Raw genomic sequence first — 27,966 nt, forward strand, 5'->3', positions numbered from 1 at the left:
AGTGGCTGGCCATAGCACTCAGACGCTATAGCTGGGAGGGATTTACATGCTGGGGGCTGTGTGAGAGCAGACCAGGAGTGGTGGCTCTCACAGCAAAGCAGCGTAAAAGCCACCCCAGACTGGAGATTTGAGGGGACACAGCTGTCCATCTCCCCAGATTGTACCCTGGGCAATGTCGCAGTGGCGCAGCGAGTAGCAGGGTATATCATGTTATAGAATTCTCCTAGGCTGTCACTTGTACAGTTACTGCATAAATATTCATCACATTTCACCGGCCTTCCTACTCAATAAACATAGGGAAGGGATCATTTCCCATTCCCTCTTCCTTGTGAATTTCCCAGCTGCATTTACTAACTGTGTTATTTGTTGCAATTCCTAAATCCAGAACAGAAAAGGTCCCCTAGTAGGTGCTCCTGTATTCAATACCACCAATATGCACATCAATAAATTGTTCTAAGCATTTACCTTTTAGGTCAGGTTTCAGAGTGGTAACTGTGTTAGTCTGTATCAGCAAAAACAACAAGGAGTCCTTGTGGCACCTTAAAGACTAACAAATTTATTTGGGCATAAGCTTTCGTGGGCTAAAACCCACTTCATCAGATGCAAGCTTTCTTACTTCCCTATAGCTCATTATGACTGTTAAAGTCTCCACAAATTATGAATTAACTAATTTTTCTAGTTCTAAAATAACAAATTTTTATATGGATTATAAACATTATACATCTATTTATAAGTATTTTTGTTCTGCACGGGAATTTCAATAGCATTATATTCAAAACTTGGTTTCTGCACATCCATTTAAACATAGCTAAGTTCCTTTTTTATAAATATACAGACTGCCCCCCCTCACCCCCCCGCACATCCTCTGGTAGCCTCTCAGTCTCTCCGGAGTACATCATATCCTGATAGATTGAACTGAACTTTACTTATTAGCCATGTTTATTGCACACATATTACATTATGTGTAATGTATTTTTCCCATTTCAAATATGGCTTTCTTAACAGCTGTCTAGAAGTTTTTTCAGGGAGCTGTATCTCTTGAACCTCTAGGTCAAATGACCCCAAATTCGGACCACTGCCCCTACCCCACAATCCCATGAGGCACACCATATTTCAAGGCAATCTGTGTAGCTGTGCAGATTTTAGAGCTTAGAAGAGTCAAGGTTAAAATCAAGTATCGGGGGTAGCCATGTTAGTCTGTATCCACAAAAACAACCAGGAGTCCGGTGGTACCTTAAAGACTAACAGATTTATTTGGGCATAAGCTTTCATGAGTGAAAAAGCCCACTTCTTCAGATGCATCTCCTCATTGTTTTTAAGGTTAAAATCAGCTCAACTATACCAGATGGCGCAGTCTGCTCTCAGAATGGAGGGGATGAGAGTGGAGGTGAGGAAGATCAGGCGGTGGGATGGGAAAATGAACTTTTAAATATCTTCCTCTCTCTGTTCTCCAGCTAGGATCTGCCCTCCCCCCCAAAAAAGTATTTGAACAAATTTCTATTCTCACTATGGTGACCTCTTAACTTCAAGGGCTTCTCTGATTTGCTTCAGTTTTGATGGAACATAAACAGAAGAACATTCTGAGGTTTCTCTGCATGGCAAAGGGCTAGAGATTTGCTTTTTATTTAAATAGAAAGCTTGGGTCTCCAGGAGTTATTTGACACCTCTCTGCCTTAGAGGAGCGTTTCTAGTTACACAATTAACAGCATTCCACATTTATGTTGTAATGGAGTCATCTTTGGTTTTGTGCACTTGGTCTCAGTGAGGGGAGTGCTGTAAACAGAGTTCTCTCTTCTGGCTTGTCTGGTACAAAGTGATGACAAAAGATGAAGAAAGTGAAACTGCTTTGAACTCTGGTGAACACTGTGGCATGGTCCCTCTGCCATGTACATTGGCCAGACCAGACAGTCTCTACGCAAAAGAATAAATGGACACAAATCAGACAACAAGAATTGTAACATTCAAAAACCAGTCGGAGAACACTTCAACCTCCCTGGCCATTCAATAACAGACTTGGAAGTGGCCATTCTTCAACAACAAAAACCTTCAAAAACAGACTCTAACGAGAAACTGCAGAACTGGAATTAATTTGCAAACTGGACACCATCAAATTAGGCCTGAATAAAGACTGGAGAGGATGGGTCACTACAAGAATTAAAAACTAATTTCCCCATGCTAATTTTCCCCTAGTGTTACTCACACCTTCTTGTCAACTGTTTGAAATGGGCCACCCTGATTACCACTACAAAAGTGATTTTTTGTCCTGTTGATAATAGCCCACTTTAATTGAATTGTCTCGACCCCTCACTTGGTAAGACAACTCCCATCTTTTCATGTACTGTGCATATATATCTTCCTTCTGTATTTTCCACTCCATGCATCTGCTGAAGTGGGTTTTAGCCCACGAAAGCTTATGCCCAAATAAATTTGTTAGTCTCTAAGATGCCCCAAGGACACCGCGTTGTTTTTGCTGGTACAGAGTAACACGGCTACCCCTCCGAAAACTTTGTGTGTTGTTTTGCTTTGTTTGTGTTTGTTGGATGCCTGAATTAGGACACACTTGTCTGCATCATTTCGGATATGGTAGAACATTGATACAGTAGACACTAAGACAGGGGTGGGCAAACTACAGCCTGCGGGCTGGATCCGGCCCATCAGGGCTTTGGATCTGACCCGTGGGATTGCCACCCCTGTGGTGCTGTGGGCCGCGAGCTGCTCCCAGAAGCAGCTGCCACCACGTCCCTGCAGCCCCTAGGGCGGTGGCGGGGGGGAGAGGGCTCAGCATGCTGCCCTCGCCTGCGGGTACCTTCCACCCCCCTGCAGCTCCCATTGGCTGGGAATGGGGAACCACAGACAATGGGAGTTCGGGGGAGGTACCTGCAGGCGAGGGCAGCGCGTGGAGCCCTCTGCCCCCGCGGCCGCAGGGACATGGTGCTGGCCACTTCTGGGAGCGTCACGGCATGGGGCCAGGGCAGGCAGGGAGCCTGCGTTAGCCCTGCTGCGCACCATTGCCACCCCGGAGCCACTCCAGGTAAGTGGCGCCGGGCCGGAGCCTGCACCCCAACCCCCTGCTGCACCCCTCCTGCACCCCAACCCCCTGCCCTGAGCCCCCTCATACACCCCACACTCCCTGCCACACCCCAACACCCTGCCCCAACCCTACATTCATGGCCCTGCATGCAATTTCCCCACCCAGATGTGGCCCTTGGGCTAAAAAGTTTGCTCACCCCTGCACTAAGGTTTTGTCTACTCTACGCTACACAGCTTTTAGTGACAGGGCCGCTCAGGCTTGTTTCTCGCAGCAGGAAAGATTCCAGGGGGTCATTCAGCAGCGCTGCTCTTGCAGCCGGATCCTTCCAAAGCTGGGCTGGCTGTGGGGATAATTATCCCCTGGATAGGCCTGAGCAGGCCTGCGTCCCCTGGTGTCCCAGCCAGGGGCTCGTTCCTGCCGTTGAACATGTCGCAGTGTGAAGGTGGGGTCAGAGCAGGATGAAATCTGCACCAGGCGACTTCTGACCTAAGCCCAGAGCTTGGGATCCTCCCCCGGAGTGGGCTTGTTTCAGGGATGCAAAGATGCTGCAGAGGCTCCCAGCCCTGCTATTGGCTCTGCCAGATACAGCTCTGCATTCCTATTGGCTGAGCAGAGAGTAGGCCAGTGAGGGGGTATGAAATTTGAGGGGGGGGGAGCCCCTCTCCCCCCCACTGTGTCTTTCCATCCCCCTCAGCATCTGGCTGGGGGGGAAGGCGGGGGCTGTTTGGCAGTGGGGAGTATCGGGGGCCCCCCACCCCAATGCACTGAGCTGTCCCCTCTCTCGGCTGCTGGCGGCAGGGTGTGGGGGGGCTGCTTGGCACTGACCTGTCCCCCCCTCATCTCCGCTGTCCCGGCTAGGAGCCCCTTCTCCCCCCGCCCCCCAGCCCATTGCAGGCTGCTCCCCACGCTCCGTCTGTGGCTGCGCAGGGCGGGGTTTGCTCGGTATTCGCTGGGATGGGGGAAGGGCGGATTTCAATGGGGGGGGTGGCCCTTTGCCGTTGATGCAGAAGGAATGGGAAGTTTTATGGCGATACATATTTATAGGAATACATTTCAGAGTAGCAGCCGTGTTAGTCTGTATCCGCAAAAAGAACAGGAGGACTTGTGGCACCTTAGAGACTAACCAATTTATTTGAGCATAAGCTTCCGTGAGCTACAGGAATGCATCCGATGAAGTGAGCTGTAGCTCACGAAAGCTTATGCTCAAATAAATTGGTTAGTCTCTACAGTGCCACTAGTCCTCCTTTTCTTTTTATAGGAATACGTGTCCCTGCAAGTCTATGGGGCCTCGCTGTGTTACCCTGGAGTTGTTAATTAGAAAGTAATTAAGGTTGTTCTGAATTAGCTTTGTGCTGGGGGGTTGCCGGGAGTTTTTGCTGCATAGTTTTTATTTTGCCTTTTTGGCTTTATTTTTACTTAATGGGGGGGTGGGGGGTGGATGCCTTTGCTTTAGGGTGTAAATTTGCTTTTTTTAACTGTTTGAATGACCCTGATAGATCGGTTGGTGCTTTCTGAATTTTTGCTTTTTTATTTCTTTTGTTTATTTGGTGTTTTTTTTATTTGTTAGCATATTCTATGTTTTTCTTTATCTATATAAAAAGTAAATAATTTTAAAAGCAAGACTTTTGCAGAGCAAAGTTCTTTACAGAAGCAAGCAGAGCCAAACAAAAGCTAAATGCACTTTCTTAGAACAATGTTTTATTATTAATTTTTTGGGCTAATTTAAAATACAGCATCTTTGTTATTATTTACAGTAATGATTGCAATTAGTATTTAAAACACCTTTTGTTAGGCCTTTGGGCTTCCGCTGTAACCTGCTAGGCTTTTGGGCCTACCGTGAGTTTTTAATTTGACCCTTTAATATTAATATATTAAATGGGTCACATTTTATTTAATTGTTTTAAAGCCATGTATTGTGAAGCAATTTAGGCTTGTGGCTTTAATTTAAGATACTTTTTTTTATTTTACAGCATACACAACACATTATAACAAACGTGCTAATTAATACAAAATAATTATAGGGTTGATTATAATATAATACCAGCCTTTGAAGATGTTATACCAATGGTATATTATTATTTGTTGGGGTCGTGTGGATACTTTTAGAATTTTATTTTCTGGGGCAGAATGGCGAGGCTTTGTGTTAGTATTTATGTTTGGGTTGCTGCAGGTAATTGACTGATTTCTTTGGTTTTTGCTAGCTATTGGTATGAGGCAATTTAATTAACCCCAAAGAGAAATGAAAACTTATCGCATTGCTGAAATTTGTTAGGTTAATATTTTTATTTTTATGAACTGGAAACCATAATGAGTTATGGTAGGGGTTTGTCGTATTGTTATATTACATATATACTGTTGTACAGGTGGCTTTTGAGTAGATATTTTTTGCTATATCTTTTTTTAATTTAATAATTTAAATATATTTTTATGATGTATTTTGGTGGTGCTGTTATTGAACGTGTTTTAGTAATATGTTGCTAATTTTTTATTATGCATGGAGCAAGGGTTTTTTTTTAAATTGGCAAGATGGGGCATATTTATTGCCTGGTAGTTTATTTTTTATAGTTACGGTGATTAATAATTTTGTTTATTTATGTATATTTTTATTAATTTTGGGGCTTAGATATGCTTTTTTTTTTTTTTAATCAGAGGGGCGGCCGTGTTAGTCTGGATCTGTAAAAGCGGCAGAGAGTCCTGGGGCACCTGATAGACTGACAGACGTCTTGGAGCAGGAGCTTCCGTGGGTGAATACGTGCCATGCCGCCGACGAAGGGGGCATTCACCCACGAGAGCTCCTGCTCCAAGACGTCTGTCAGGTGCCACAGGGCTCTCTGCCTTTTTTTTGTAGAGTTGGGAGGTGTTGGAAAGACCACATGGTGTGTAGGTGTGTGGATGGTTGAACGCGTTGCGTATGGTGATGTGTTTTGTTAGGGTATTTGTTTGCACGTATTGTTAGAAAATAGATATTCAGGCCTGTCTGTAAAGGCCTAAACTTTAAGACCTTAGGTGTATTTTTATCACTTAGCTAGTTACAGGGGTATAAAATCAAAGAATCAATATCACAGTCTGCCTGTGTGTGGGCCTTCTCTCACTGCGCTAGTCTGAGGCCTTGTTCTTAGGCTAAGCAGCAGGGGCAGCCCTAAGCTGGGAAGCGACCGGTCACCTCCTCACATCCCAAACCAGTCACGCTGAAAGAAGGTAAAATTAGGCTGTTACGCAGTAGCCGTGTGAGTCTGTATCAGCAAAAACAATGAGGAGCCCTTGCAGCACCTTAGACACTAATATGCTGATTTGGGCCTAAGCTTTCGTGGGCTCCTCTTTTTAATTTTTTTTTTTTTTTTTTTGCTGTTAAGAAGGCGATCCCATCTAACACCTCCAGAGAAAGACAAGATCCTAGAAGGTTTAAAGAAAATGCAGTGTGAGAGCTTTCTGCCTACCAAGAACTCACTTATCAACGGTTGTGGTTGTGAAACCCTCATTTCTTTATTGTTTTGTCTTTATGGTCCCCACTTTTCTATTGTTTGTCTTGTCTGGTCTCTGTCTGGATCTTTAATTGTTTCTGTCTGCCGTATAATTAATTTTGCTAGGTATAAATCAATTAAGATAGTGGGATATAGTTGGTCAGAGAATTATGTTACAATATGCTAGGATTGGTTAGTGACATTTCAGTAAAATGATTGGCTAAGCAGAAATCAAGTTTTACCATATAGACTGAGGTCAAACAGGAAGTGGGGGGAGGAAATTGGAATCATGTTTTGCTAAGGGGGGGGAATGGGAACAGGGACACAGGCAAGACTCTGGGGCGTCAGAGCTGGGAAGGGGGTGTGACGCAGCAGGGAGGGGGGAGTGTTGACCTGGGGATGTGGCAGGGGAGTTTCCCTGGGGATGGGAGACCTGAGAGCCTGTCACCTGAGCCAGGAGGGGGAGGGGAGGTAACACCTCTGCCCAGGAAACTGGACAAAGGCTGCAGGAGGGAGCCTGCTGGGGGGGTTTTGGTTTCAGTTTGGGGTTGGGTGGTGGAACGCAGGGAACCCCAAGGCGGGGGTCTGAGCTCCCTGCTCCCCCGAAAGGACTTGACTGAGGGGTCCTGGTTGGACCCACAAGCTCTGTTTTGGACTGTGTTCCTGTTTTCCAATAAACCTTCTGTTTTACTGGCTGGCTGAGAGTCACGGTGATTCCCAGGAAGAGGGGTGCAGGCCCCGGACTCCCCCACACTCCGTGACAGGGGGACACGAGGTAAATGCTCCGCAGCATCAGAGCTGGGTAAGCCCGACTGGTGCGAAGGGCTTCGGAATCATGCTTGCTGGAAATACCCCCAATAAACGTTGAATTGTCTGCATCTTGGACTTCTGGTTTGTGGCTCTCTGTCTGCGTTAGAAGAACCAGGGAAGTGGGAGGGAGAAAGGAAAAGCCATGTAACGTGTGATTTTATCGGCTTATACCATTTTGGAGCATAAGGGAGAAAAAGATTGTTTTTATGTTTGCTGAGAAGGGAGGTTAAGGCAGACGCGTTTGTGGCTTGAATTTAATTAATTAATTTATTTGTTAGGACAATGGCTTACAACTGTTTAGAGCACCATACGGCTGTAGCTGTTTTATTAGCTGTGTTTTGCATAGTGGCATATTGAGCCTAAAGTGTATGGTTGATGTGGTTTTAAGTGTGCCATTGTAGATTTCGTGGATTTACCCCATCTGTACTAATCGGGTAATGTATTATTATGCGGCGTAAAGCTTGTTCTGCGCTAGCGTTGGTTTTTTTAATGCTATTAAGTTTACAAATTTAATATTTTTGTACCAGCTTTCATGCTTTTTAGTATCGTACGGGTTAATTTTTTAAATTTTTTTTTATGAAACGGGAGAGATGTTTGTTGTAAGGAGTTGTACCAAGCCTTGAATAAAGGGGTGCCGTTGGTGCACATTTGGGCTGTGTGAGGGTCAAATTATTATTTAATTAACTACAATATGTAGGGTGGCTGTTATGGGTGCTACATATGCTTTAATTGGTGGTTGCTTTTTAAGCAAGTGTGGATAAGGCCTTTTTATAATTGGCGGGCTGTTTAAAGTGAGCACTGTTACGTTTTTTTGCAACTGTAACTGCGCACCTTAGTGGTTTTGGTGTGAAAGACAGGAAGGTGAGTGGACTGGGTCCAAAGCGTTTATAAAAGAAATTTAAAATGTACAAATGGCCCCTTAGGGGTTGTTACCTTTATTATGCTGTTATGATTTTCGCTGGTTATATTGACCCAGGACTTGCAATGTGATTTTTGCAAAAGGCCCATACAGAGTATTGTTATGCATGGGTATTTTTGGGATTTTATTGTAGTTTGTAAAATTAAACCCTTGTATGCTTTAGTGTGCGTGTGCTGTTTCTGAACCACCAAAATGTGTAAACATTTCCAAGAATAACAGCATTTTTGCATGTAGCAGGTTTTTGGCAGGACTTTTTTCATGGGATTAAGCAGTGTGCAAATAAACTTTTATTGGGGTGCACGAATTTGCACGTTCCTTGGACTTTTGACTGGCAGGTATACACCTCCAGTCCATGCCCGTAACAATTAAACACAAACTAATTTGGAAAACAATTATATTTGTAAAATATGAACCCATCTGAGTTTGCTGGTTGTTTATTTTTTTTTAATATGGTACACTAGTGGGCTAAGATGGTTAATTATGGAATAGGGGCCTGTTTATTTGGAGTTTAGCATATGATTTTTTTAATTTTTTTTTTAATTTTAGAGCTATTACCTGGTTTTGGTCCTTTTATAGCTTAGAATTAGTGGCTTTTTGCTTATATAATTTTGTATTTATTTAATGGCTTGGTTTACTTTGTATTATAAGGTAGTTTTGTTATTTGCGATTGTTTAAGCCACTGGAAGTAGTTATGCTGTGTTGCCGTAGGGTGTTTTTTATCATTTTTAATGAGGCATTTGGGATTAATTATGAACCTCATTTGCTGCTTAAACAGAATTTGATACGGCTGAATTTTTGCTTTTAGCCTGTCACAGCTGCGGATGGCAGCCAAGAGTAAGGGCAGCTTTTTAGGCCAGTTTTTATTGGTGTGGTTCATCACTTTTTGCAGTGCCTTTTTAATGGTACAATTTATTTTTTTTACCTGTTTTGAGGATGGAGGGCGGTATGGGATATGAAATTTTTGTTTAATTTTGAAGGCATGCGTTATTATGGTAAAGATTATTTTGATGAATGCACCCCCCGTTATTTGAGTTTATAACCTTGGGGGCTCTGTACCTACAGACCACTTTTGTACTAAGCTTTTTAGCAGCGGTTCTGGTGCTGTTGTTTTAGGGAAAGCTTTTCCTCATTTTGAAAAGGAATTCACAATGACTAGTAGGGATGGAAACCTTTTTTTACTTTTTGGTAATTTATTCATGAAATTAATGAGAATTTTGTGCCACGGTTTAAGTTGTTGCTGGTGGATTATTAGCTGCCAATGTGGGGGCGAGCTTTATTCCTCGCACAACGAACAGAATTTTGTACCCATGTTTTTATATTTGCTCATTTAGCTACTTGCTCTAATGTTTTAGTGTTTTGTTTTTGTTTTGTTTTACACCTTTGTGCATAAATTGGTGGGCTACTGTCACGGAGTCCCCGGGCGATGTGCTGGAACTGCTCCCCATGAAGCCAGGCAGGACTCTGGGGAAGTCTCCTTTCTGTGAGCAGCCTGTCTGCAGGACACACAGCTCACACAGCTTCCACCTTCCTGGGTCTGACCTCGGAGCATTCAGCATCCTCTGCCCCTCTGTGCGCTTCCCACAGTGAGTCCGCCCAGGCGGGCTCCTGGGGAAGCCAGAGGGTCCTGCCCCCCAACTCCGCAGTCAGACGGGACTCTCAGCCAGCCAGTAAAACAGAAGGTTTATTAGACGACAGGAACATGGTCTAAAACAGAGCTTGTAGGTGCAGAGAACAGAACCCCTTAGCTGGGTCCATTCTGGGGGCCAGTGAGCCAGACAACCACGTCTGCACTTCACTCCATGTCCCCAGCCTGCCCCAAACTGAAACTCTCTCCAGTCCCCCCTCCTCTGGGCTTTGTCCCTTTCCCAGGCCAGGAGGTCACCTGATTCCTTTGTTCTCCAACCCTTTAGCTCTCACCTTGCAGGGGGGAAGGGCCAGGCCATCAGTTGCCAGGAAACAGGGTGATGGTCATTCTCTGTGTCCAGACCCCTGCACACACCTGCCCTCTAGGGCTCTGCAATGATCATACACCCTTCTCCAACCCCTAGATACTTAAGAACTGCATAGGGGAAACTGAGGCACCCCAACACAATTCAGAGGAAACATTAAGAACAGTCCTGCTTCGTCACAGCTACATTAAGCAGATTTTGTTTTTTAAGCTTTTTGGGGGTACGTTTAGAATCGCTTGGGGCGCCATTTCCTGGCTGAGATGCATCATTGTTAGTGCTTTTTGTTTGGCTTTTAGTGATTATTGCAATATTAGGCTGTTGAGCATAACAAGACCCCCTGCAAGTTTATGGGGCCTTGCTGTGTTACGCTGGAGTTGTTAATTAGAAAGTAGTGAAGGCTGGTTTGAATTAACTTTGTGCTGGGTTGTTTGGGGGAGTTTTTGCAGTATAATTTTTATTTTGCTTTTTTGGCTTTACTTTTCTTTTAGTTTGGGGGGTGTTTGCCTTTGCTTTAGGGTTGTTAATTTGCCCTTCCTCAGCCCTTCGAACGACCCTGGCAGTTTGGTCGGCGCCTGTCGAATTCTTGCTCCCCTTTGTTTATCCTGCCCACTTGGCGCCTCCTATCTCTTCTCCGTTAGCACACCGGACAGTCCTTTCCTCACCCGCAGAACAGGAAATAACTTCGAAAGCAAGACTTCTTGCAGAGCAAAGATTTTTTACAGAGCTAAACAAAGCTTACCAAAACAACTCCTTCTTAATACTACTGAAACTAGTTCTTTTTGCTAAATTAAAATACATTATGCTTGTTACTACTTACATTAATTATTATTTAAAACAATGTTCTCTGTTAGGCTGCTGGGCCTACATGCTGAGGAGGAGAGGGGAGAACTGAGGCCCCCCCCCAACTTTAAATGGTGCTCCAGAGCCCTGTACGGCAGCTCCTAGCAAGCAATGTATCTTCTCTGAAGGGTCTCACCTACTGGAGCTAAAAAATGGCTGGAGTGACCCAGGCCCAGACAATAGCATTTAGGTTCCTACCTGCCTAACTCCCTTTTGAAAATAAAACCGGTTCCTACATAGACTAGATGTGCAACCCTGAGCACAGCAATGCCTCAATACCCTGTCCAAAACCTGGGCAAGAGAGACCTTGAAGAAAAATCATTGGCTTAATGATGTTGTCATCAAGTTCTTGGCAGGTATATACTATCAGTTTCTGAATTGACCACCAAAAACAGTTGTGTATTGCTGCAATATTTACTCAGAACATGTCAGCCTACAGGACCTTAGTTTAAAATTTGCTTTAAAAATATTTCATTAGTGTGTTGCTGAAGATTTTAAATCACATCTCTAAAAAAATTCTTGCATAGATTTTTAGATGCACAATCTGAATATTCATCTTTAGCCTTAAATGCTTGGATCTTCAGACATATCGTTTTTAAAATAAATCCTTCAAAAGACCACCCTTCTCTAAAATACACGTTTTAATTTTAAAAAACTTGCTTCCAAAGTCGTCCTGTCCTGTTCATCCTTGTAATCTTTCTCCCGTCACCTCCTGTGGAAGAGAGCCCTTAAAGGGACAACACCCCTTTTCTTCCAGATAAGGAATCTCGTTTGTCTACCTTTCTTTACTGTTCTGACAATTTGGTGAACCTAGTTTTAAGAGAACCCTCCAGTGAAATCAGTACCTTAGTAAGATAGAAAATCCTTTGTTATGCCTAAAATCTTTGGAAACATATGTTTTGAAGTCGGTGAAATTTCATAAGCACGTCTATTGTTATGGAGATCACACAAATTAAATTAGTGTCCCTTTTTCTAAAAGCAGTGAATATTGTTATGAACACACTAAACCTCTGTGACTGATGAATTTAAAATAATGTCTTTGTTTCAGTAAGTTAAATCTGTAGTACTCTGGAATGATTCCTTTCTGAAGGCTTAAGAGTACATTTAAAATATAAAACCAGCTTAGAAATACTGATTAAGAAAATGTAAAACAGAGAAGAGCTGCATTATGTATCCCATAATATTTAACGTTGTGTTCAGCAGGACAGCTGACTCACCCTTACTACAAAGCTTTTGCAAATAAACCTCTGACAAACTTCAGGGTATATCAAAAAACCTGTGACTGACACTTCTTATTCCCAAATTTAAAGTGCTTTTAATTAGGTACTTTCTGCATGTCCAGTCCTCACCATCTGACATGCAGTGGGAAACACGCTCCATTTTCTCTAGAAAGAAATGGCAGAGGAGTGGTTTTTTCAAACATCATTTGCTTCATTTGGGTTCAGGGATTTGGCTGGAAGGGGTGAGTGGGGTGGGGAGAGAAGAGAAGAGGGGGAAAGAGGGAGGGGTGAGGCCTGGGGCAGAGCAGAGGTGGAGCATGGGCAGGGCCACAGACAGAAAAGTTGGGCTGGGGAGCTTCATCCACTCATAGGTGCCGACTTCCCCTCTGCCCGGTGGGTGCTCGACAGCCCCCCACAGCCCCTGGCCCCGCCCCTGCACCGCCCTCACCCCAGCCCCATTCCACCCCCTTCCTCCAAGTCCCCATCCCTGCCCTGCCTCTTCTCTGCCTCCTCCCCTGAGCATGCCGCATCCCCGCTCCTCCCCCTCCCTCCTGGAAAGTCCTAAGCGCCGCCAAACAGCTGTTAGTTGGCGGGGGGGTGGGTGGGAAGCGCTGGGGGCAGTGGGGATGCGGCATGCGAGGGGGGAAGCTTGGCTGCCAGTGGGTGCAGAGCACCCGCTAATTTTTCCCCTTGGGTGCTCCAGCCACGGAGCACCCACAGAGTTGGCACCAATGCATCCACTGCCCATGGCTTCAGACATCACTCTGAAATCTAGACTGTCTGAGCCAGTGTGAAGTGATGGAAACTCCTATGAGCCTGGCTGAGAGCTTCTTTTGTTCCAGATATCACCCGGTTCCATTCACACTGGGATTCACAGTCTGTTACAGTCCAATGTTTAAGTTTTCAACCATTTTTGGCTTTTTTACACATGACTTTCCAAATTACATCTGTGTGACAGCCTGGGGTTTTCAGTTACTAGTATAGACTCAGCACCATTGAGATCCACCCAGCTGATCTTACCTGATACTTGGTCACAACTGTTAAAGAGGCTGGTCTCCAAGATAACTGGGTCCGGGGTATTTCAGAGCTTTGACTAAAAGCACCAACTTCAACTGGTTAGAATTCATGAAGTTATATCACTCGTTACAAGTATTCAGGCAACTGCTGGTTATCTAGTAAAAGGTTCACAAATCACAAAAGCTTAATAAGTTTTTGCAGAAATGAATATTCTTTGAAAACTTATTGGAATGAATAACATTCAAAGCAAAGAGGATTCAAACACATATGCTGCCAGAAAGCATTTCATCCGGAGTATTCTGAATAGTTTACAAATCATGAACACACTTGCAGAAGTCATGAGTGATTCACCAGCCAAAAATGTGACAAGCTCGTCATTCATTTGACACATAATATCTGACCAGCTGTAGTTATCACCAGGGAATGACCTAAAGGCCAGAAAAACCTGAACACCGTGAATTCATGGTTATCGTATCTCTTGGGAAGGGGGCATCCTCTGCAATATGATGCTAAAGATACTAAATTTATTGAGAAGCTTTCAAATTAGCATGAGATGATTAACCAAGTTCAATCAAAGCTCTCAAGAATCACCTTCTGGGTGATTCCATCTCTCCTGGAAATTATTAGCTGGATCTTGTACAGACAGAGAGAGAGAGAGAGAGAGATCTGCCAGTCAAAACCTTTTTCTTCCTGTAATCCAGGAGCATTTTCAGTGACAGATCTTCAGTTATACACATTCTTTAGTCAGACATTACAACCAAGTGAAGGACAAGCAACCAACAATACCTCTGTGCCTGGAGAACGAACGTTTGCTCCTCCTGCAGCCTCTGGAGCGCCTTCCAGCTGCTGTGCCCTCCGGCCAGGCTACTGGAGCTCTCACAGGACTGATGCCAATTTATAGGGATGCTTCTGTTATGTCACTGATAGAAACAAAGTGCTTATGGAAAGGTTTCAGAGTAACAGCCGTGTTAGTCTGTATTCGCAAAAAGAACAGGAGGACTTGCGGCAACTTAGAGACTAACAAATTTATTTGAGCAAAAGCTTCCTTGAGCTATAGCTCACATGCATCCAGTGAAGTGAGCTGTAGCTCACGAAAGCTTTAACAAATTTATTTGAGCAGAAGCTTTCGTGAGCTACAGCTCACTTCATTGGATGCATGTGAGCTATAGCTCAAGAAAGCTTTTGCTCAAATAAATTTGTTAGTCTCTAAGTTGCCACAAGTCCTCCTGTTCTTTTTGCTTATGGAAAGACAGAGATAGAATCAATTATTTCAGTTTCATTATTGGTCTGTGCAATTTGTGTGGGGTGGTGGGCTGGAGTTGGATCCTGATTAGCAAGCGACCTCTGCCTGGAAAACAATTCCAGATGTGCTTTATAGGAACTCTGGGTAACCTGACAGCTCTCAACCTGCCACAGCATCGGAAACAGAGCAGTGCGTGAACCAGAGGACTGAAGTGCTGGTACCTCTCTCCCCTCAGGGCTGAAGTCAGGTTGATCAGCTCTTTCCCCAAGGCTGCTATCAAATCCCCCCCACTCTTCTGTTCTGCAGACTAAATAACCCCAGTTCCCTCAGTCTCTCCGCATAAGTCATGTGCCTCAGCCCCCCAGTCATTTTCATTGTCCTCCGCTGGACTCTCTCCAATTTGTCCACATCCCTTCTGTAGTGGGGGAACCAAAACTGGACGCAATAATCCAGCTGTGGCCTCACCAGTGCTGAATAGAGGGGAATAATCTCTTCCCTCGATCTGCTGGCAATGCTCCTACTAATGCAGCCCAATATGCCGTTAGCCTTCTTGGCAACAAGGGCACACGGCTGACTCATATCCAGCTTCTCGTCCACTGTAATCCCCAGGTCTTTTTCTGCAGAACTGCTGCTTAGCCACTCGGTCCCTAGTCTGTAGTGGTGCATGGGATTCTTCCATCCTAAGTGCAGGACTCTGCACTTGTCCTTGTTGAACCTCATTGGATTTCTTTTGGCCCAATCCTCCAATTTGTCTAGGTCACTCTGGACCCTATCCCTACCCTCCAGCGTATCTACCTCTCCTCCCAGCTTAGTGTCATCTGTGAACTTGCTGAGGGTGCAATTCATCCCATCATCCAGATCATTAATAAAGATGTTGAACAAAACCAGCCCCAGGACCGACCCCTGGGGCACTCTGCTTGATACCGGCTGCCAACTAGACATCGAGCCATTGGTCACTACCCATTGAGCCTGACAATCTAGCCAGCTTTCTATCCACCTTATAGGACATTCATCCTGTGATGGTGCCCCCCATAAGGCTTTATGGAAATATACTTATGAATGTATATATGACATAACTAGAATGTGTTTTATGCTACATAGGCCGTGTAACATATCTCTGTAAAGGTTATGATCTACTGAATTTATTAATCCTATTTGTGTACATGTATCATTTTTGTATTTGAGTTATGAATATTGGCTGCATACTTGTTTAATTCTGAGTATGTTTTAGTGAAGCAGTTGGTCAGCTTCTTGAGAAAAGACTATTCTCAGTAAGTGCCCAATTAAGAAGCCCTTTTTAAGCTAACAATGAACATGGAGACAGCAATCCACATCTGGGCTTTCCCAGGAAGGTGGCTTGGCTGGTAAGGAACTCAGTCATGCAGGGACATGTGACTTGCCCAGGTGACTCCAAAACTCCATTTTGTAGCTGGACTTTGCATAGGAGAGAGGAGGGGGTCTCCACCAACAAAAGAAAGTCTATTTAAACCCCGGGGAGACGCCTCCATTTTGTCTTCAGCTGGCTAAAGAGAGAGCTTCTCCACCCCAAGGATACCTGAAAGAAACTGGAACAAAGGACAGTAACTACAGGGGGTATGAGTGATTGCTGAACCCAGACTAGAAGGACACTAGTCTGTAAAAGAGAGCTTACTGGAACTGGTGAGGTTTTATCTCTATTCAGTTTGATTAGACCTAGACTTGCGTGTCTTATTTTATTTTGCTTGGTAATTCACTTTGTTCTGTCTGTTACTATTTGTAACCACTTAAATCACTTTCTGTATTTAATAAAATCACCTTTTACTTATTAATTACCCCAGAGTATGTAGGTTTCAGAGTAGCAGCCATGTTAGTCTGTATTCGCAAAAAGAAAAGGAGGACTTGTGGCACCTTAGAGACTAACCAATTTATTTGAGCATGAGCTTTCGTGAGCTACAGCTCACTTCATTTAATACCTGGGGCGGGGGGGGGGGGAGCAAACAGCTTTGCATATCTCTCTATCAGTGTTATAGAGGGTGAACAATCTATGAGTTTACCCTGTATAAGCTTTATACTGGGTAAAACGGATTTATTTAAGGTTTGGACCCCACTGGGAGTTGGGCATTTGAGTGTTAAAGACAGGAACACTTCTGTAAGCTGCTTTCAGTTAAGCCTACAGCTGTTAGGGGACATGGTTCAGACCTGGGTCTGGGTTTGCAGCAGGCTAGCGGGTCTGGCTCAAACCAGGCAGGCACTGAAGTCCTAAGCTGACAGGATAGGAAAGCAGGGGCAGAATTAGTCTTGGCACATCGGGTGGCAGTCCCAAGGGGGGTCTCTATGATCCAACCCGTCACACATCCAATCCATACTTCTTTAACTTTCTAGCAAGAATACTGTGGGAGACCGTATCAAAAGCTTTGCTAAAGTCAAGATATATCACGTCCACCGCTTTCCCCATATCCACAGAGACAGTTATTTCATGACAGAAGGCAATCAGGTTGGTCAGGCATGACTTGCCCTTGGTGAATCCATGCTGACTGTTCCTGATCACTTTCCTCTCCTCCAACTGCTTCACAGTGGATTCCTTGAGGACATGCTGCACGATTTTGCCAGGGACTGAGGTGAGGCTCACCAGTCTGTAGTTCCCTGGGTTCTCTTTCTTCCCTTTTTTAAATACGGGCACTATATTTGCCTTTTTCCAATCGTCCTGGTGACCTCCCTGATCACCACGAATTTTCAGAGATAATGGCTAATGGCTCTGCAGGCATATCAGCCAACTCCCTCAGCACCCTCGGGTGCATTAGATCTGGACCCATGGACTTGTGCACGTCCAGCTTTTCTAAATAGTCCTTAACCTGTTCTTTCCCCACTGAGAGCTGCTCACCTCCTCCCCTTGCTGCGTTGCCCAGTGCAGCAGTCTGGGAGCTGCCCTTGTCTGTGAAGACCGAGGCAAAAAAAGTACTTCAAGTACTTCAGCTTTTTCCACATCATCTCTCACTAGGTTGCCTCCCCCATTCAGTAAGGGTCCCACACTTTCCCTGACCTTCTTCTTGTTGCTAACATACCTGTAGAAACCCTTCTTCTTACCCTTCCCATCCCTTGCTAGCTGCAACTCCAGTTGTGCTTTGGCCTTCCTGATTACACCCCGGCATGCTGGAGCAATATTTTTATACTCCTCCCTAGACATCTGTCCAAGTTTCCACTTCTTGTAAGCTTCCTTTTTGCATCTAAGCTCACCGAAGATTTCACTGTAAAGCCAGGCTGGTCGCCTGCCATATTTGTTATTCTTTCTGCACATCGGGATGGTTTGTTTCTGTGCCCTCAATAAGGCTTCTTTAAAATACAGCCAGCTCTCCTGGACTCTTTCCCGCCTCATATTAGCCTCCCAGGGGATCCTGCCCATCAGTTCATAACGGAATCTAAGTCTGCTTTTCTGAAGTCCAGGGTCCGTATTTTGCTACTCTCCTGTCTTCCTTTTGTCAGGATCCTGAACTCAACCAGCTCACAGCCACTGCTGCCTAGGTTACTACCAACTTCTGCTTCCCCTACCACTTTTTCCCTGTTTGTAAGCAGCAGGTCAAGAGGAGCACAGCCCTTAGTCAGTTCCTAGTTAGTACAATTACCCTAGGAGCCTGCAAAGTACCTGAGGAGTTTAAATCTTTCCCTCCAGTGAGCATCACTTTGCATTTATCAACAGGGAATTTTACTCGTTGCGTGTTCCTAGAACTTCTTTAGAATCATAGATTACCAGGGTTGGAAGGGAGCTCAGGAGATCATCTAGTCCAACCCCCTGCTCAAAGCAGGACCAATCCCCCAGTTTTTGTCCCAGATCCCTAAATGGCCCCCTCAAGGATTGAACTCACAACCCTGGGTTTAGCAGGCCAATGCTCAAACCACTGAGATATCCCTCCCTTGAGAGAAACCTTGAAGTTTCTCTCAAGTTCCTTACAGCCCCCTTCTGATCCTGATTAATCTAAATACCTTGTTGTCAGCTGCAGATTTTGCTCCCTCCTTGCTCACCTCCACCCCCGCCCCAGCAGATCATTAATAAATATCTTAAACAACACGGGACCTAACATGGAACCTTCTGCCATGATGGAAGTCGGCCTTTGGTCCAGCATGGACTGGGAGTGTGGACTCTGTGCACTAGCCCCTCTGAAGGCTGCACTGTGGTGTTTACAGAGCGATTGTTACATGCGTTTGCTGGATTCAAGCTACCTTGGGGAGGGGAGCCCATGCACAGCGTTTGCTGTGTGCACAGACCCTCAGACTTCCAAAGGGCCTTTGACAAAGTCCTGCACAATAGGCTACCAAACAAGCTAAGCAGTCATGGGGTGAGAGGCAAAGGGTTGTCGTGGATCAAACACTGGTGAGGAGAAAGAAAGCAAGAGCAGGCTCCGATGGCTCTCCTCTGTCCAGGGAACATGTCAAAGAATTCTGAGACGAGTGGGATGTGACGTTTGTTGGCAGAATCCATGCTGGTTAGACCCTGTAGGATCATGACCTTCCTGATGTTCTTTTTTTAATGAGTGATTCAACCAGTTTGCCAGGTGGAGCTGCAGGGCGTATGGGTCTATAGCGTACGCGCCGTTGGCTCTCTTTAGTACGTCAGCTTGGCTCCACCCATGTTGTAGTTCCAAACTTCAGCCTGAAGAACTGTGGGAATATTGCTTCCCGAAAGGGGCAGACGCTCGGTGAGATCAATCCCAAGATGGTGAGAACACCTGGGGGGTGGGGGTGGGGGTAGGGGTTGGGGTTGGGGTTGGAGGGAGGGAGGAAACAGAACCATTTGAGCTTCAGAGGCAAACAGAAAACCACCATGAGTGCTAGGAAACGTAGATGCCATGTGATTTATAGGGGGCTTCATCTCACGACCCACTTAGCCAAAAATCCCAAATATGGACCATTAACCCTGCCTGGCATCCCCAGGGGCACAGCAATTTTCAATCTGATTCAGCAGGTACATTGCAGAGCACTTAGAAAATTCTCTGTTAAACAGTAAGTGACTCTCAGCCGTGGCTGTCGCTGTAATTAAACAAGTCTTCATACACCCCTGAGAAACTGCCCACATTGGTGACAGGAACCAGCTTCCTGGTGCGACAGACCCAGAGCCCAGGGTTCAGGGATTTGCAGCGATGGGTTCCCGAGCTGCGGTGGAGCAAAGGACGGCGCACACGTCCCTGTTTTGGCACCAGACCCCCCTGCCACATATTACATCATGAGAAAGGGAGACTTTTCCCCTGGCTCCCCTGTACAATCTGCTCGTAGAGGTTCACGTTTCTACGGCTGGTCCATACCTGTGTCTGCACAGCCTCTTCTCCCCACGGGCCCAGGAGATCCCGCATCTCCTGTCTGCTCCAAGCAGGAGGGCAACTGGCGTGTGGAGCCGGCAGGGTCGGCTGGGGAGCTGCACACCCAGGGTCTCCCCAGGCTGGACAAGCAGGAAAAGGCCTTTCAGAAATTCACAGGGCTTTAGAGGAGATGGGGGCTTCCGGTCTCCGGGGACTCCTGGGCAGTGCAGTTCACATGATTATATCAGAAAGGAGATTATAACTCAGTAAAAAATCCACTGAACAAACCCAGCTACGTTCAGTTACAGGAAATAATGCATCATTTATAAAAGCATTTTCTTTTAAAAACCAATAGTCTTGGCTTACATTGTACCTAACCTTTCATTTACGTGCGATCACTGTCGGGCATCGTGGGACAGCTGCTGGAGGACTCTGAGATGGGCGGCGGGTATCAAAGGCAGGGGAAAGCTGAGCCTCCCCAAATGGCCTCTGTGCCCTCCCCCCACTCTCTCCCCAGGCTGCCTCCTCCTTCCCACCACCCTCTGCTGCAGATCTGTCCTTCCCCTGTGTCCGGGGCTCTGGGCTAGTGGTGCTGGAACGGTGTGGGGGGGAGTGGGGGCAGAGACCTCCCACTTTTCACCAGGACAGACCCCGCTCCTTTCCCCTCCTCTTCCCCTGAGGCCCTACCCCCGGCCAGGCCGGCATGGAGACCGGCCAGGGAGCCTGGGCAGCTGTGGGGAGCCGAGACGGACCCTCCACCCGCCCGGGGTGCGTGGTTGAGGGGGCTGAGAGTGGCCCATGTCCCAGCCCTCCAGGCTCCCCGCCCAGCCCAGGGCAAGTAGAGGGTCTGCGACTCCATGTTGGCTCCCCACGTCTGCCCCAACCTGGCTCCATGGATGGGGGGTGCTCGGAGCTGCAGCCCGGCCAATGTAAGAGCTGGGCAGTCATCTGTGAGAGGCCATGGAGTCACAGACCCTCTACCTGCCCTGGTCGGCAAATGGGGGTTCTGCCGCAGCTCCCCACAGCTGCCCATCCAGCTCTTACCATGGCCGGGCTGCGGCTCCGAGGCCCCCCCGCTGGACCCAGGGCGGGGAGAGTTGCACGGGCAGCTGTGAGGAGCCTGCCCTGGGTGGGGGGCCTGGGACATGGGCAGGGGGCTGCTTTTGCCTCTATCTCAGGCAGGGGGGCAGGGACCCCCAGCCCCACTTTTGGGAGGGATCAGGCACCCTTGCCCTGGGCTGGGGCTGATGGGGCTGGCCTGCAGACAGGGAGTCCAGGCAGCTGGAGCTGGGGCTTGCGCTGCCCACCCCCCTGGCGCTTGTGGGGGGGGGGGGGGCTGGGGCCATGCTGCCTGCCCACCTGCCCGCTGCACTGGGGCTGGGGGCTGCATTCAGCTGCCTGCCCACCTGGCACTCCGGGCTGGGGGGGGCTGTGTTGCCCCTGCCCCCCCTCGCCAAGTAACTCAGTGTCTACACTCACGCTGCGTCGACCTCCTTCAGTTGACCCTGGCTCAACACTGCTCCAGGCGGTGGTGTGACTGTGTTGCTGTAACGGGGGGCTGACTTTGGTGGGGCACAAATTTAAGTGTGGACACATGCACACCTAGGTGGACGCAAGGTGGCTACATTGACCTAACTTTGTCGTGCAGACTAAAGTGACCAGACAGCAAGTGTGGAAAATCAGGATGGGAGTGGGAGGTAATAGGTGCGTATATAAGACAAAGCCCCAAATATCAGGACCGTCCCTAAAAATTCGGGACATCTGGTCACCCTAGTGCAGACCAGGCCCCAGTCAGATGCTGCCCCATGTGTGTGGAATGGGGCCGAGGGAGGTGCACAGCAAACTCTTTGGGAGACACTTTCTGTTTCTTGGAAATCATAAATACACAAACAAACCCTGTTCCAAGATTACAGTGGCTCAGCCGGCTTTACCTCCTCCCCTGCCACCAAAGCAGCTAAACAGTAACTAAGGGAAAATGCTGCACAGAAATAATTGCTGTCAAAGGGTACGAGTCGAAGTGATGCTGAATGATGTTCAAGAGGAAAATCTGGCCAGAATCAATGACAGCATCGAATGGGGGCAATTAGTAGAAAGAGGGGGTAAAAATAGTTCCCAGGTTGTGGAGGGGAGTGGAACGACCAGCAGTGATAGAGACAGGAGGGAATGAGGATGGGAATTGGGAGAAAAGCCCTTTAACAGTGGAATATGAAGCACTACAAATGCAATTTTCCCTCTCTTGGTATTGACACCTCCTCATCAATTATTGGGAGTGGACCACATCCACCCTGATTTAATTGACCCTGTCATCACTGGTTCTCCACTTGTAAGGTAACTCTCTTCTCTTCATGTGCCAGTATACTTATACTTGTATCTGTAATTTTCACTCCATGCATCTGAAGAAGTGGGTTTTGACCTACAAAAGCTTATGCCTAAATAAATCAGTTCATTTTTAAGGCGCTACTGGACTCGTTGTTTTTGTGGATACAGATTAACATGACTACTTCTCCAATACTTGTCAGTAGCAGTTATTGACACTGGGTGATGTTCTTTTTTTCTATCCTGTTACAATTTGCTACTTCTAACCTTTATTAACTTATGGGCCAAGGAGAGCAAATAATTACAAAGGAACCTCACCAGTTATGTTACTAGAGACCACCTCTCTCCATGCTGATGGTAGGCCAGGAAAAAGCATTGGTGGGGAGGGGGCAGTTGAAGGGGTCAGAGAAGATCATGGTGGACGGTTTATTGTGCACTGAAGTTGTAAGCTCTGTGAGGCAGGCACCATGCCTTACTGTATCTGCATAGGACTGCACAGTGGGCCCCCGATCTGAGTTCGGGCCCCTGGACATTACAGGAATACAGGTGTAAGCAGGGTCTGAATGAACTCTCCACTGACAGCTAGCTGGGGAGCGGGAGAGACTTCAGGAGCAAACTGTATTTACATGAACACACCTACTCTGCCTAGGTATCCACCAGACAGAGCAGTGTTGTTCAAAGTGATGAACTTTGGCTGGTGCTGGGTTACAAAACACTGTAGTACTGAATGCGGGTAGTGAAATATTATCAAAGTTGTTGTCCTTATTGTATGAGTAAAGGAGAGCAAAATTGTGCAGGTCCGGATGGAGCGGGGGCACCCTCAGCTGACAAGAACTTGCTAAGCCAGGGGCTCAAATGCCAGAGCCATGTAACAGTAAGGGAAGATAGAGAGAGAGATTCCTGTCTGGCAATGTCAATGCTCGCTAAGGATACTTGGTTTGGTTTAACCTGGTTCTCCGTATTGTTCAAAGATAGACCTTTTGTCATTTTACAGTACTCAAAAGAGCTGATAATCACTTGTGGTGGGATAGCATTTCTGACCAGCTTGCCTCAGGTTTCTATGCTAAAAGTTGGATAGACTCTCAAGAGACTGGCCTGCAGAGATCACAGTAGAGAGGCAAGTAGCCAGAAAAGCAGTGAGGGGATGGAACAGTGGCTAGTGGGATAGCCAGCCAGAACAAGTGCTCAGATGGCAGAGCAAGCAGGATGCCTTCCTCCATATGCAGGATGTGAACTCAGACAGAGGCACCTCTGAACCCTCGGTCCTCTACTGATCAAGGACAACCACTGTGAGTGGGGTATGGTGAGGGAGCAGAGAAGGGCACGGAAGAGGAAATCAAGAAGACGAGGCAGAAGACTCTTCCCCACGTGCTCTGGGGTGGGCGTCCTGCTCCCAGTGCTATGATTATGAATCCCCCCTTGTGGCACTTTCCTTAATTTATGTCAGGTAACTTCCCTCCTTTCATTAAATGTTTCTTTCCTACACTCAGATTCCGTGCATGTGAGTGGGGAAGTATTGTCTCTCAGAGGCTCCTGGGTGGTGTGTAATTTTTCCACTGTGGGGGGGCTCGAGCCGGTTCTGTGTTGTATCGTTGAAAGGGGAACCCCTAGATAGTGAACCTGGCCCTGGCTGCCGCCAACTTCACCTGGCAGAAGGGTTAGACAAATAATTAATAAATGGTAGCGATGAAGGTTTGGGAGCTGCAGGAGGGGAGAGGGTGCCAGGCTCACAATCCCACTCTACCTCTTTGTTGACCAGTTCTTTTTCCCATTACCCAGAATGGCTAGATTCACAGACTGACTCTTGAGCTGAAGAAGTATGTCATTTCTTTGCTGCTTCAGCGAGTGATCAGCCCACCGAAACAGGGCAGAGCGCAGGGTTAAATGCGAGCACACCCCCACATTCAGATGCTCAGCTTTAATACACTGTTACAAAGCGATTCATTATCTATTGTATGAACACTTTTCTGCCTAACACTGAGATTAATTGGCTAACTCAGTTGTTCACCTGATTGGGTTGCTGACCAAGTTGTTTATCTGATCCGGTTGCTGGCTCAGCTTTTCAGCTGGCTGGTCTCTTTCCTTGCCAGACAAGCAGGCATCTTGTCACATGACCCAGCCCCTAAAATATACGTTCTGCACAGTACATATCCTACACTCTTGCTCTCCCCCTTCGGCTTCTCTTCTCAGCCCACCTCCCCCAAGCTTCCTCTTGTTTTTGAATAAAGACTGGGAGTGGATGTGTCATTACACAAAGTAAAACTATTTCCCCTTGTTTATTTCCCCTCCTACTATTCTTGTAAAGTGCTGGAAATGGCCCACCTTGATTATCACTACAAAAGGTCCCCCCGCCCCCCACCCGCTCTCCTGCTGGTAATAGCTCGCCTTTCCTGATCACTCTCGTTACAGTCTGTATGGTAACACCCATTGTTTCATGTTCTCTGTGTATATAAAATCCCCACTGTATTTTCCACTGAATGCATCCGATGAAGTGAGCTGTAGCTCACGAAAGCTTATGCTCTAATAAATGTGTTAGTCTCTAAGGTGCCACAAGTTCTCCTTTTGTTTTTCTAGCTTTTCCTTTCCCTTTTCTCATCTCTTTGTCTTCTCTTTCTCCTCAGTCTGCCCTGGGCTCACTCCCCACCTCTCCATCCTGCTTCACCTCACCCCAACCCCTCCCTTATCCTCACCCCCTTTCACGCCTGCAGAACGCCTGACCCTGAGGAGGAGGAGAAAGAAAAGGAATAGGGAGGACACGTTACACAAAATCCCGCAAGCCAAGGCTGCATCCGACTGCAAACCAAGGGCCCGGAGGGCCAGCGTGGATGGGCAGACAGCATGGAGACGGACAGAACGGACAAGAGAAAGGTCCGGGAGTCCCAGCAAGAAAAGAGGCAGGAGACGCACTAAGTCTGGAGCATAACGGGTCTTCTCAGGTAGCAAACACAAATGCTGCAGCTCCCCCCCTCCCTTGCCGTCCCTGGAGAACTCCCTGGTAGCAGCTCCCTACACCCCCCAACTTTCCGCTGAGCACAGGCCCTGCAGCAGCCACTGTGCGTTACAGCTGGGCTGAGACAGAGAACAAATATTTGACTTCTGGTGCAACCACAACCAAAGCAGCGAGTGCGACTGGCCCCCCTGCACAGCGGGAGAGGATGAAAACTAAACCCACATGAAAACACAATCCACTCTCCTATTTACCATCTTCCCTGGGCTCAGCGAGCCCCTGCCCCAAGGAGCAGAGCAAAGCATGGGAATGAAAAGCTGCTCAGAATGCTCCAGCAGCCCTTGAAACACACTAGACCAGTCAGTGGGAGGAAGAAATTAACAACAGCCACAGCGGGTCTGCTACAGACCCCTGCACAGAACTGTTGCGCTGGCAGACACCTCGCCACAAAGACGTGCAGAACTAAGGCCTTTCCTGCCCGAGCCCAGACTCAGCGACCCTAAACAAAAGGTGGAATCGGGGGGCACAAAGCACCGTCAAATCCCAGAAAGGAGCCTGTGACTCCAGTGGGACAGAGCCGAGATCGGAGTCGAAAGTGTTCCTGTCTCCGTGTCCCAAATACAAGCGCAAAGCAGTATTCCACCACCTTATCAGGAGCTATAACAGCATCTCCCTGGGGAATAATGCGGCTCACACTATGGAAAATGACAGGATGACGCTACAGAGCAGCCGGCCACTGGGGCAGGAACGAAGAGAAATGGACCCAGGGATCAAACTCCAAACACACTTGTCACCCTGTCCTGAGCACAGTGCCCCAGGCACAGTCTCCCCAGTGCTGTATGCACAGCAAACACCTCCCTGCTCCAACATGGTGTCCCCTGCGGCTGCGTCCTGGGTCGGTCACACCCACCCCCGACAGACACCTGCAAGGCCTGGCTTTAAACCACTTTGGCAGCATGCAGAGAGCTTGCCGTGCCAACGGCATCTCGCTGACCTGAAATGGCTGCTTGTGAACGTCGGGAGAGTGATGGACTCCATGTGTCTCAATGCTCCGGTGAGCGAGAACCAGAGGGGCAGGAACTAGCCGTGTATCTAAAACGTTTTCCTGCATCAGCAGCGTCATTATGCTTCATATTCCACCGTTAAAGGGCTTTCCTGCCACTCCCCATCCCCACTGTATCGCCGCTGGTCGTTCCACTCCCTCCACCACCGGGGAGCCATTTCTACCCCCTCTTTCTACTAATTGCCCCCATTCGATGCTGTCACTGATTCTGGCCAGATTTTCCTCTTGAACATCATCCAGCATCACTTCGATTCGTGCCCTTTGAGAGCAATTATTTCTGTGCAGTGTTTTCCCTTAGTTACTGTTTAGCTGCTTTGGTGGCAGGGGAGGAGGTAAAGCCGGCTGAGCCACTGTATTCTTGGAACAGGGCTTGTTTGTGTGTTTCTGTGTTTTCCGAGAAACAGAAAGTGTCTCCCAAGCATTTGCTGGGCGCCTCCCTCGGCCCCATTCCACACACATGGGGCGGCATCTGACTGGTCTGACTCTGCACTACAAAGTCAGGTTGACTTGGTGTGCATGTGTCCACACTTAAATTTGTGTCCCACCAAAGTCAGCGCCCCGTTACAGCAACACAGTCACACCACCGCCTGGAGCAGTGTTGAGCCAGGGTCAATTGACCGAGGCCGACACAGCGTGAGTGTAGACACTGAGTTAGTTGTCGTCCTGTTGCATGGGCGGTGGATAAACTGCAGGCTTGGGGAGGCTACGCCCCACTCCTGGCTGTCCTGCTCCTTCTGCCCAGGGCCCTCCCCTCCTGCCTCCCTTCCTTTGAGGGAGCCCAGAGACCCCCCCTCTGCCAGCCCTGGGCTGCCCGAGCACTTCCAGCCCTGGTGTAGGGGTGCTGCACCCTCCTCACCCCCCGCCATGGAGCGCTGCGCAGGCAGAGCGGTCCCCAGCCTGAGCGGGCAGCATGGCCCCAGACCCCCAAGCACCAGGAGGGTGGGCAGCGCAAGCCCTGGCTCCAGCCGCCTGGACTCCCTGTCTGCAGGCCAGTCCCTGTCAGCCCCAGCCCAGGGCAAGGGAGCCTGAGCCCTTCCAAAAATGGGGCTGAGGGCCACCCCCCGCCTGAGATGGAGGCAAAACAGCCCCGCGCCCATGTCCCACAGCTGGCCGTGCAGATGTCCCCAACCTGGCTCCAGCGGGGGGGCCTCATAGCTGCAGTCTGGCCATGCTAAGAGCTGGATGGGCAGCTGTGGGGAGCCGCGGCAGACCCTCCACTGCCCCACAGGTTCCCCGCCCAGTGCAGGGAGAGGGTCCACGACTCCATGGCCCCTCACAGCTGACTGCCCAGCTCTTACATTGTCCGGGCTGCAACACCGAGCACCCCCCATCCATGGAGCCAGGTTGGGGCAGACGTGGGGAGCCAACATGGAGTTGCAGACCCTCTACTTGCCCTGGGCTGGGCGGGGAGCCTGGAGGGCTGGGACACGGGCCACTCTCTGCCCCCCACCCCGGCACCCTGGGCAGGTGAACGGTCCGCCACAGCTCCCTGGCTGGTCTCCATGCTGGCCTGGCCAGGGGTAGGGCCTCGGGGGAAGAGGAGGGGAAAGGAGCGGGGTCCGCGGGGTCTGTCCTGGTGAAAAGTGGAAGGTCTCTGCCCCCCCCACACCGTTCCGGCACCAATAGCCCAGCGGCCCAGACACAGGGGAAGGACAGATCTGCAGCAGAGGAGGGTGGGAAGCAGGAGGGAGCCTGGAGGTGGAGTGTGGGGGGGCCCACGCAGGCCGTTTGGGGGAAGCTCAGCTTTCCCCTGCCTTTGATGCCCGCTGCCCATGCTCAGAGTCCTCCAGCAGCTGTCCCACGATGCCCGACAGTGATCGCACGTAAATGAAAGGTTAGGTACAATGTAAGCCAAGACTATTGGTTTTTAAAAGAAAATGCTT

At 48.0% G+C, this 27,966-nt stretch overlaps 1 long non-coding RNA gene across 1 annotated transcript; it reads right to left on the reverse strand.

Moving 5' to 3' along the window:
• Positions 1-606: 606 nt before the first annotated feature.
• Positions 607-26,075, reverse strand: LOC144260080 (uncharacterized). Its single transcript, XR_013344996.1, has 6 exons — positions 26,015-26,075; positions 19,764-19,974; positions 18,661-19,190; positions 14,034-14,167; positions 13,251-13,402; positions 607-1,911 (listed from the first exon to the last, which is right to left on the reverse strand). It is a non-coding gene; the product is annotated as an uncharacterized LOC144260080 (long non-coding RNA).
• Between the last annotated feature and the right edge of the window lie 1,891 nt (positions 26,076-27,966).

The sequence above is a fragment of the Eretmochelys imbricata genome, chromosome 2, assembly GCF_965152235.1.
Source record: "Eretmochelys imbricata isolate rEreImb1 chromosome 2, rEreImb1.hap1, whole genome shotgun sequence".
NCBI lineage: Eukaryota > Metazoa > Chordata > Testudines > Cheloniidae > Eretmochelys > Eretmochelys imbricata.